Below are 12,314 nucleotides of genomic sequence, written 5' to 3'. Positions count from 1 at the left end.
TCATGCTACAAGTGAAATACCAGGCAACACTGACTCCAAAATAATAATGTGTTGTTTTATATCACTTCATACAAATCTTTTTGTGACCAAAACTCCTGCCCAGGCATCCCTGGGGAGTCTGGATTTTCAGCTGGAGCTCTGCTGCGTCACAGCAGTACGTCTGGCTTGTGTCTGATTAGTCCTTTGGATAAATTGGAAGACCGCTTTCTAATTGTGTATTTTCTAGCTTTAGTTGTAGTACTCCCAGTTGTACAGGGTATTACTGTTATCCAACCTGGCAGCAATAGACAGAAAAACATTGCTTCTTTTTAAGCGCTTAGCAAAATTGAAGATCCATTCTGCAAAGGCAAATTGGTCAAAAAGGTTTTGGTATTTTGTGTCGCTGGCCTAAAAAAAACTTCATTATGAGACACCTCACTCTACCTATTCAATTACAGAGGCCATTGGTTTTAAAAGCTTGCCACCATGGGTAGAGTTTTATCAAGAACATACCGGTACTTTTCTATCTCTTAGAACTTTGGCTCCCATAACCAGAGAAGGAACCAGAAGGAGCTCTTTTTCTGTTCTTTGTAACCCTCATCTGTATGGGGGGGCTTCTTTCCTGTAATGATGGTACTTAAGATCTAATGCCTCATAATGCAGCAATGTCCAGGATGTAAAAATTGTGCATAGATATGTTCTGAAATGACCTCTCCTGCACACTACTGTAATTGTAATTGTAATGTTCTTTGATTGTACAGATGGAAAGCAGCCGTGCACAGTAGATGGGATATATTTTAGTTTTATCCTTGTTATGGTCCCAGGCTGATTTAATGGGGTGATGGAGATTTACATTCCCACTGCAAAGAGAAATTAAAATGTGTGGCTGAGAGAAAACTTTCTCGCTTGTAGTGTCATACTTTAACTAAATCCACAAATCATATTCAACAGAGACAACTGATAAACATTCATTGCATAAATACTGTAAATTATCAACATGTTCAACTCTGAGGAGAAAATGCTGTCTAAGATAATCAGAATGAAAACTTAGCTGATAATTGATTTGTGATTTGTAAATGCAATCATACCTTCTCAGATTGTATGATACTATTATGTCATTTTCTCATAAGAAGTGATGTACAGTTTGACTCATAATGGTCTGATGGTGTGAACATTTTTCAAATTGGTCTCCACTCACACATGCAGACAAATCATTTTGAGGACACTAATGATAATTGTGGAAAAAACAGAGCATAGCGGAATCAAAATGATTGATGACAATAATGGTTCCTTTAGAATTACACTTCTTCCCTCTCTCATCCCTCTCCTGCTTCATTTTCTTCTCCAACACTTAATCTTAATTGGAAGTGATACAAGCTGGCACCTCTACGGCCACTTGTACCAATTCACAGAGCTAAAGAATAAGCGTTGACTTAAGAAGCCTCTTGAGGTAACTTTGAGAGAGTGAGAGATGCCAATGTGGCCAAATGTATACTGATACAAGTTGAACATGGTGCTGCTCAGGAACAATTTTTCCTTATTTCAGCTTGACCCTTTAGTTTTAATGACCAAACTGGGTGCAGAGGAAAACTGTGATATTATCTGTTTCATCTTGATTATGCTCACATGCGAAACACTTTTCAGAAGAGGAGAAGTGAGGAGTGCAATCATGCCCTACAGATAATTTTGTCAACCACATAGGACACAGGATAAATGACCTTTTTCTGGCAAACGTTTTCCCTCCAGAACTCCGTTTATGAACAGCCTTTTTGCTCTTATTGCAGTGAACCATACCTCTGATGCCTATACTACCCAGTGTGTGTGTGTGTGTGTGTGTGTGTGTGTGTGTGTGTGTGTGTGTGTGTGTGCGTGCGTGTGTTTTTGTCAGATGATTGAGGATCTATCCAAGTGTGATATTATTAACACAGCTGAGTGGAGAGTGTTATCAAGCTACCATGAATTGAAACCTACCACACACACACACACACACACATAGTAATGCCACCTCAGAAAAAAGCCTGTGTTTTCTGACTGCCCACTGAACAGGAACTGTCATGCCACACACACTAATTTCCCCTCATTTTTCAAATTACTCTTTTCTTTATTGCCTCACCAGGTTGGCTGTCAGTTGTGCTAGAAATTAAATTTTCTTTTAGTTTCTTAGGGAAAACATTGCCTGTTTTGGACTTCTTTGGTCTCCATCTGGTGTGTGTGTGTGTGTGTGTCTGTGTGTGTGTATGTATGTGAATATTGTGATTTTTGGATTTCTATCTTTCAAGTAAAAATCATCATACCCACTTGCGTTCTAGTTGGCCCAAATATCAAAGCAGCAGACAGCTAAAGAGAGACTAAGATTCAGAAGAGATGCAGAATAGTTTTTTTAAAGCTTTGTTTAAATGTTGATTATGGAATGTTATCTTGCTAAGGGTGCCAAATTGACAATATTTTTATCGTTATTTGGTGGAAACCAGGCATCTCCTAAAGGTGAATCTCACAGGAAAAAAGTGGAAGTTATTCTAAGGTGATTCAATATCTATGGAATTTAACTACATATGTGTGTGTGAAGCATAACATTTCTTTATTTACAATCAGTACTTAGCTGCACATAGCTTTCGTCCAAGACACATGAACATTCCCAACTACAGTACCACGTTATGTTGTGTTTGTCTTAGTTTTTTTTTCTACAGTGAAAATATTTAACAAAATGAAAAAAAATCATTACAATTACAAACTTATTTCAAGCCAAGTTATTGTAGCCCCTTAATTGCTGACTCTGCATCTCGAGCAAAAATGTCGCAGGGTGATTAAGTATCTCTGGCAGCATGAAGGCCAAGTGCCCGGCAATGCATAGTGTCTGAAATATTTTTTATTTCTGTATTAACCATCTTAAAACTACTCCCTCAATCTCAGCACTTTTTGTGACACGTTGTTTTAAGAAAAGCATCATAGCCGCCCACGTTGATCTGTAACGTTGGCTTCATCTGAGCTTTAACCATGCAATAGGACGATGACATATCTGCATAGAAAAGTGTGCCAGCTTCTATGGAACCTCTCCTTCTACATTGTGCTCTCCTTTGTTATTCACCTCTGGGGTCCCAATGAGTCCGCTGATCAGAGTGGAGTCTGTTGTGCCTGTTGTCTTGGTTGAAGTTTGTTCATGTTTACAAATGTGGGCAAAGAGGAACAAGGCCATAGGATTGACTGAATTCTGCTTGACGGGGGATTTTTCATAGCAGAGTCAGTGATTGTGCAAATGTAAATTGATGCCCTGCCAGAGAGAGATTAAACTTCTGCTCCTTTGTGCCAGAAAAAAGAAACACCCATTGGCAATTGTTAACTGTTCAGGTCATGACAGATGACAAATAGGGTAAGGAAAAGTTTTAATAAACTTTTGTCAGTGACAAATTTCACCTCTTGACTTCATGCGAGTCCGTTGTATTTTGTCAGCTGATGACAAGGTATGCAGTCGCAGCTCTGGGGTACATGAGTAGTTCAGGATGAGTCATCTGTCACCTCACACTTTCCTTTATAAAAAAAAAAAATAAAGTGCTAGAATTACAATCACTATTATAATGAATCCATTATTGCCATTTTATTCATAACCCAAGTGTACATCACAGATGAACCCTGACATAGCCCAGTCTCTTAAGGAGTGATGTTCATATCGATCAATCCGGCAGCAGACCATTTCTTCCCAGTGCCAAAGTTCACCATCACCCTGGGTGAGCAAAGCAGACAGTTTAGGAGCAGAGGTCAGGCCAGTGAGCGAAGGTTGGAAGGCACAATGCCTCTTTTTTCTTTCATTTTTAATTATCTCAGCACTTACCACAGTCTTCCCTACTCTTAACAGTACTGTTGTTGCCTTTGATAGATACTAAAGAAACCAAAGATGGTTTTAAAAAAGTTTGCATCAGAAGTTTTTTTTTTACATTTGTATTTGAGGCAGAGTAAGTAAATATGTTTATTTGTTGATCTGCTTTTGAAACAAGGTTTACAAATGATGATCAGGAAGTTTATTTTAATAACGCTCTTCATAAATCTATTGCAAAAGTGTTTTAAAAGAAAAGTAATATCATAATATAATACAGGAACATTAAATTTAAGATAAAATATTTCAAGAAGTAATTAGAAAAAAAGTGAGAACCCAAGCCTGAAGCACACCTATGAAAAATGTATTAAAGACAGATTTAAAGAAGTCCTGCTGTTGGATCACCTCAGGGAAATCCTTCTATAGAGCCAGGGCCTTCATAAAGATGTGTAGAAAGCATTGAAATTAATATTTAATATAATGACCACAAATTGCCCTGAATTGTGCATGTGAAGTGAAAAATAGACACATCTCTGAACTGGGATTTTGAGGAAGTCTAGTCTTAGGTTGTGTGATGACCTTTCTGCCATTAACTATCTGCGTTTTATACATGTTTTAACATAAATACCATATGTTCATTTTGTACGTACAGGCCTGAAGAAGACTTCTAGATCTCAGTGAGTCGACCTGTTTACTAAAAGATTAAAGAAAGTGGTCACAATTAAACAAAACACGTTAGACTTAAAAGAGTTGACATCATAAAATATAATCTCCTGCCAGAATGACAGTTTTATTTTGCACATAAAATAGTTAGATGATGTTTTGATATATTGATATATATACGTATTTATACGTGTGTGTGTGTGTGTGTGTGTGTGTGTGTGTGTGTGTGTGTGTGTGTGTGTGTGTGTGTGTGTGTGTGTGTGTGTGTGTGTGTGTATATATATATATATAATTTGCATATACAAAGTACAGTATATTGAAATATCTTTCAACTAAACACAACTTTAGATAGACACAGATCACTTCTGCACTACATTTAAAATATGGTTATATTGTCATACTTATATACTGTCTGTGGGTCTGAGAGGACTGCAATTTCATCTGTGCTGTATGTCGTGCATATATGATATATTTGACAATAAAGTTGACTATGACTATATATTCTGTGTGTGGTATCCAGAATTTCTATTCTTATCCTTTATTTTATATCATTCCTGTTTATAAGCATTTCTTTTACTGTATTGATTAAATTAATATGAATTGCCTATTCCTGTTTTCTTCTGATTATCCCTATTGTACATGTAAATTATGCATTTCATTTATGAAAGGTATAGGTATAACAGTCGTTTATTATTAGTATTTTTATTGATGTTTGAAGTAGACACTGTAGAATTGTTTTTAACTGGTGTAGGTGTCTGCAGATCATGAAATGTTATGTTTATCTAAGATCCAAACCACAGTAAGGACACTGTCTATTTAGGAGTGTTTAGAAAGTTCCTTTAAACTTTCCGTGTGGCCCTCATCTCTCTGGTGTTTATGGCTGGGAGGCAGAGCAGATGGACGGATGATGGCTGAGATATCAGTGCATCCTTCTGTTTGCCTGTGTGAGGATGAGATGAATAGCTGTAGGTTATCTGTCTTGCAAGCTGTTGGCTAAACTCAGCTGTCTGCATCTTTGTGTGTCAGTCAGAAGAATAGCACACAGGTCTGCTAATATGTTTATAGATTCAGTCTTCTGACACTACTCGTCTTGTGCGTCCACCTGCTGATGTGCATCCGTGATCCGATGCAGCTGTAAGACTACAAATGAAATTGATGTTCAGTTATGTTCAAATGCCAAGTGAAACTGGCTACAGATTTCTTTTCAGGTTGTATGCATCTAGAGATTGATGTATAGATTTATGCAGGCGCCAAATCTGTGTAACAACAACAGCAGCTTGTTTGTTTTAGACTGAATTACAGGTAGTCCTCAAGATACAAACATTCGACTGATGAATATTTGTAGATATGAACAAGCACATAACGCCACTACGTAGATCACTACTGTAGTTACTGCCGCAACCCCTGCCGAGCAGCGTAACATTAACACCCAATAAATTAGGATTTCATGTCATGTCAAAATATCTCATCAAATATAACACAAGTATAACAAGTGAACAGCAGTTTGCTCTGATGTTGGACTTGTCCTGTTGGCGTGTCATCTGCAGTATTTGTCCTTATTTTATCCACATCTCTGCAAACTTCTGAACAGGGAACGAGTGCACAATGTATTTATGTATATGGAGACGTTTGCAAACATCAAGACTGAAGATAATTCAGGTCATGTTGAAAATTGTTGAAAATTAGTGCCAGCATTGAAGACTAGACTACCTGTAAGAAAACTGTCACCAATCTGCCTGTTATGTCATTTTTATTTATTTATTTAAAATTACTGACCGGTTTGGCCCCTTTTAGGAGTTAAGTGTTGTTGGAACCAATGTTGGCCCGGTTAGATTTTCGCCCAGAAACATTAAAAGTTTTTGACTGCTGAACTCTGAATGTTTTGCTATTTGATGTTTATTATTGGTTGAGTTAACAGAGAAACTTAATGGAGTAATCATGTACAAAATGGCCTGTGTTGGACTTTTGATTACAAACAGTGCAATTTATGTACAGCCCCTCAAAACCAACTGTGTTCATAGGTTGCGGAATGCTTTCTGTTTCTGTTTGAAATGTTTCGTGTACTGCTTTTTCCAAACCGATAATATTATGGATCTGTGGGTTACATTAGAGTATGGTGTGTCTGGTAGGATGAAGTTACAGAGTGATAGGCAGCTTGATACACTCACACAGACAACACCAAACAAAATGGTCCAAATGTGGCCGAGCACCCAGATAATTTTTCATTGCTATGGCAACTGCTGACAGCTAGCAGTCATCGTTGTTATGGGAACAGCTTGACAGGCTCTTAAAAAGAAGAGGAGGAGGATGTGAGAGGGGGATGTTAGAGAGGTTAAAGAAAAATGGAAACCCATAACAAAGAATGCACTAGTGCACCAGGAGATTATACACCCCGTGATTTTTTAAACGGCATCTTAAATCTAATTGATGATATTTTCATGGTTTAACTCATTTTTTATTGCTACTTTTAAAACAAACAAAAAAACTTGTCACTGTTAGACCTCCAAGTAATGAAAATCAAATTAATTCTGTAATGCGGTAAGGCAGCGTCAGTTTGATGCATAGTGTTTCTACTGAGGGGGAGGCATTATAAAAGGAACATAAATGCTACCCGGGAAAGTCAGAAAGAAGGATTAGTGTTTTCCATCTTGGCTCGAACATGCCCTCTGTATCGCTCCCTGTTTGTCATTACCTTTGCTTTCCTCCCATATTGTCCCCATCCTTTCCTCTTCTCCACTCCCAACTCCCCTTCCCTCACTTAAAGGCTTTTAGGTGATTAAAACTCAACGTAATGTTCTTGTTGTTGTTGTTGCTATTGTTCATTTTCAGTCTGCCACAGTGAGCGCCATTTGCATCTGCTTGAAATATTATCCACTGGTTGTTTTTTTTTTGCTTCTGGGCAACATATTTTATCAATTCTCAGATGACTTCAGTGAGGGACGAACCAAAAACAACAACAGAAAAGAGAACCACATAATGCTAATAGCACAGAAAGAAGAAAAAGCTTTAAGCACCCTATGCATATAAAAAAAAAGAGTCATGTGTACCACACAAGACGGTGGTGGAGTATTTCCTTAAATTTCCAACTGTTACTTATATTTCAATAAAGTCAACCCTCGGTTTTCGAACATAATCCGTTCCAACTTCCAACATTCCAACTGGCTGTTTTGTAAAGAGCATTCATTAAAGCAAACTTTGTTTTCTCCACTACGTGTACAGTCCCAATGCTTTCTTGAAAGTTACATTAAAAAACAAAACAAAAATAAATTAAGTAAGAAAAAAATCAGTACTTTATAAATCCAGTGTCCTAGAAAAAAAAGGCGCTGCAGTGGAGGATAGATGGAGGATGCCTCAGATAGATAATACATGAGTGATGCTTTTGATTATTTGCCCTATTGGCTTGTGGCTGCTGAGGCCTGATGATCGTAATGAGGATTCAGCAGCAGCCGCTCTTAGTTACTCAAATCCAAATAGGCGTCTGTTTGGAGAATTCAATGTGAGACCCAGTGAAGCGATGATGGTGGATGGTGTGGCGGTGGACGCACATGCACGCACACACACACACACACACACACATACACATACACACACACACACGCATTTAAATATGTATAGAGCCACTCCTCTCATGGGGCTGACAGATTGAGGGGGTGGAGCTTGAACTACCCAGTCTGACTCTGGCAACAGCACCACAGTGATGCAACGGTACGTGTGTAAATGTATGTGTGAAAGGCATAAAACATGAGTAGCTAAAGCTTGGAGATGCGGGCCGGATTCTTACTTTGTTTATGTTTTGTTATGTATAGAAGAATTCACAGTAGCATTTCACCAGCAGGTGCGTACACAGAACCAGAATGACACTACATTTGAAATGAGGATGATGACTAATTGTGTACGATGTACTGCTCCTTCCAAACGCTGCTGTCACACCCTGTAAATATGAGCGTACCATCTGCCCACCCAGCCCTGCCTCTCTGCTGCTGCTGTGTTTCAGCTCAACTCCAGAGTGAGCAGATCATCAGATCTGTTTTTCTATATCACCTCGAGCATGAGGTGGGCTCATAGTGAAAAGGCAATGGATCGAAATTTCACTCATTTCAGATGGAGAAATGGTGACTTGGAGCCAATAATACCATTTGTTCCTTATTTGATAAAAATTCCAGTATTGTGTCTTTGCAACTGTTTATTGCTTATCTTGACATTTTCAACCTAATTTGAATTTAGGTTATTTTCATGCCAGTTTGCTCCTATTTACCATCGATGGAGGTTGTGGTCTATCCACATCACCAAAAATCATTTCTGCTCCTGCTTTTGTACACAATTTCAGTAATCGTCTTTGATTTGCTAGTGTTTTTGGTGACATTTATGCGGCTTTCGTACCAAAAAATGCAACTGAGCAGTTTGCTTACAGCTTGCTCAGATGCACCGTCATGAGTTTTTAATTGCTTTGTCTGATGGAGATCACGCTGTTCTGTTATGAGATCTCAGTGAAGTGTGCCACCGTGCAGCTGTTAAAACACTCACATCTGATTCGTCTTCTCCCAAACACCTTCCCTTTACTTCCCAACTACCCACTCGGAGGAAACGTGCACGCGTTCCTCTGACAGCACATAATGTTCTTGTCAGCACATTCATTTACATGGCAAGCATACATTGACGTTGAGGAATCCTTGTGCTTTAACACCACATGCCAGTGGGTGATGACTCTGACAACACTTAATGGAGACACTTTCTAATTGGCAGTCAGCCGGCCAATCGATGCAGCTCTTTTGGCTACATCCTGATGAGAGCACGAGCAGCTTAGCTTGATCTTGTCACACAAGGATGTAGAATATAATCTCATAACACATGTAGGGTAGTTATTGCCTTAAAGCAGGAGAGAAAGAAATCAAAAAGTATCGAGCATCATTTCCCATCTCATCACCCTGTGATATCTGGGCAATACTTCACTAACATCAATTTGATTGTAGCCTAAATATATCAGACATCCAAATTATAATTTTTCTACAGAGAAAGTTTTTCACACATGAACTTGTCTAATACTGCCAAGCTACATTTGTTTCACCATTTGTGAAATCTTCGTAGACATTTGGTATTCATCGAGAGAAATAACAAATGATGAATTTCTGTCCTCTTTAATCATGTCATCATCTCATCTCTTGACAGACTAAGAATTAAATCATCAGGCAGTTTTTTTTATTTTTCCTCGTCTGTATGGTGGTACTTTTTTTTTTTGTCTGCATGTATTCTCATAGCTTAGCACCATAAAAGGGGGTCAACTTTTTATGAGATCAATGTTTGTTTTAGGCTTGCAGCAAAATCTTTATATACAGTGCGCCCTCGCGCATTCGCTCATCAACGCTTGCGACTCCATCTCATCTCGGATTTTTGGTCGGCAGTCACGTGATACCGTAGCGCATTTTATTAGCTGACGGAAGTGCGCTTGGTTCTGCCAGTCTCTGACTTATATGAGACACAAAAGTGCTTTTAAACAGTCTATCAGAGTGTGGGAAAAGGTAATACAGATAGATGGGTGTTTGAGATCAGTATGGGGAGGGTTCATAAATGTTTAAATTACCATGAATAATAAGATAAATGGTTTGTTGCTCGATCGTGGATTCCTTAATCGCGTGTGGTTCCTGGAACGCATTAACCGCAAAGATCGAGGGCGCACTGTCTTTTAAAGCGTGAATGCGACCATCACCGGTCTTCTCTGGGAACTAAATTGTCAGTCTTTATTAGAATTTCCTATTGTGAGCCAGAGAGGGAAGTTAAGGGGGGAACCAGAAGGAGACAGAGAGAGAAAACGTAAACAGGGTAGTGGATAAACAGACAGTGCTGTTAGAGTGGAAAAAGTTTGAGCTGTTTTATTTATCTCACAACTGACACCTTAATAACAATGTTATAAAACAGGTCCTGACAGTACAGGATAGGCCACCAGAGGAAAACAGAAGGAAGATAGAGGGACATGAGATTGTGATGTCTGATATACTCATCACATTCTGACGAGACCCAACAATACTCGACAATTAGACTCGATAGAAGCTGGTAAGCCCTGAACCAACATGCATGTGTGATGGAAACCAGTGGCCGGAGAGGCTACCAGAACCCAGCAGAGCCAGGCTAGCAGCCATCACCCGAAGATCCACCGGGGGTGCCGAGCACCACATAGACCCAGGGACCACCGCCAGGGCGCTCAGGACAGGCCCAGGGGTCAAGGGGTCAGGACCGACAACTCCGCACCAGCCAATCCCCCCGTACCCCTGAGCCAGCCCCCTGCAGCCATGAGTTCTCTGTTTTTGGAAGTATGTTTGAACTGGACCAGTTCATGGAATAATCTGAAAGATGTGAAAAGGTTGTGATTAGTGTACGTGCTTCCTTCACCGATGTATTTGGATTTTCTAGATAAAGTAGAATGTCATCCACATATGTTAATTTCATGTTCCAACACCTGAGAGCAGATACCTTTGATATTTGGTTTTTGACGTATTGCTGCTGTCAGTGGTTCAATAAATATTGCAAATAATAGGGGAGACATAGGGCATCTCTGTCTGGTTCTCCTTTCTAAGGTGAAATTTGGTGAAATTATCCCATTAGTGGTGACTGTGGCCTTTGCTGAGTTATACAGAGTTGATACCCACTGGATAAGAAAAGTCCAACTAACTTTGTGAAAGGCTTTTTCATTGTCAAGTGACATAACAATTGCTTTCCTGTTTCGTCAAGCTAATCAGATTCAGTAGTCTTCTGACATTGTTGGTATAGTGTCATTGTGGATTATGTATGGAATAATTTTCTCCAATCTGGAGGCAAGTGCTTTAGATATTATTTTATTGTCAGTGTTGATGAGTGAAAGAGGTCGATAGCTAGAAGGATGTGTGGGATCTTTATCTGGTTTTAATAACAACTTTATTGTGGCTGTATTCATGTGACCACTAATATAACCATAAATTTTTATTTCTATTAATACTCTGAAGAATAGAGGCGCTAACACTGACTAGAGGTGTTTGAGGAATTCAGCAGGGAAACCATCAGGACCAGGTGCCTTGTGCGCTGGCATACGATCTAATGCACTTTGTAATTCATTGATAGTCAGCGGAGCGTCTACGATTTAGTTTGGGTAAGTTTAAATTGTTAAGGAAATTGTGAATACAGTGTTTTCTTTGTTCGGCTTTACAGTATTTGAATATAAGTTATGGTAATATCTGTCAAAGATGTCATTCATTTCTAGAGATGACTGGAATACTTACCAGACGGATCCTGAATTGCTGTTATGGAAGACCGTGGTACTTTTTTAATGGGACTGCTGCCATTGCATTTCATATTTTCTCCCCAGCTCAGTAAAAAAAAAAGTACTGTATTTCTTTTTTTTTTCATTTCCAATATTCCCTATAGGTTGATGGAAACCTACTTAAGGAAAAAATGTTAAACATTTTGTTCTCTGCTCTGTTCTACTGTTATTTTATCAATGCACCTGCCCAAAACTTAATTCACATTTCTAGTTCACACAGCTCGTAGTATCTTAGAACTTTGAATGCCTGTTGCATATTGCTCTAATCCTATTCAGTATGTTCTTCAGTAGATCCACCATCGTAAAATGGGCTTTTCATCACGACTTGGAGGCAGATTTTCAATTACGTTTTTCCCCTGTAACAAGATCTATTTGACTGAATAATGGGAGCATTCTCACTGCTCTAACATTTCTCCACCAGGCTTGGTGTCAGTCCAGCTTTGAAGAAGAATAGCCTTTGCTGATAGCATATAAAGAAAATTTTACATGAAGAGCCGAAGCCATCTCCTCTTAATATGATTTTAAAATATTCGGAGCTCCAGCTTTTCATCGGTTTAAAGCAATTAAATACAGATG

General features: G+C 38.9%; 1 protein-coding gene across 1 annotated transcript in view; it reads left to right on the top strand.

Moving 5' to 3' along the window:
* Nucleotides 1-12,314, top strand: part of LOC137608436 (poly [ADP-ribose] polymerase tankyrase-1-like) — a 73,199-nt gene that overhangs the window by 31,866 nt on the left and 29,019 nt on the right. The window lies entirely within an intron of this gene.

Source organism: Antennarius striatus, chromosome 15 (assembly GCF_040054535.1).
Source record: "Antennarius striatus isolate MH-2024 chromosome 15, ASM4005453v1, whole genome shotgun sequence".
Taxonomy (NCBI): domain Eukaryota; kingdom Metazoa; phylum Chordata; class Actinopteri; order Lophiiformes; family Antennariidae; genus Antennarius; species Antennarius striatus.
Note: the sequence above shows the minus strand (reverse complement) of the source record. Positions and strands in the feature narration are given on the sequence as shown.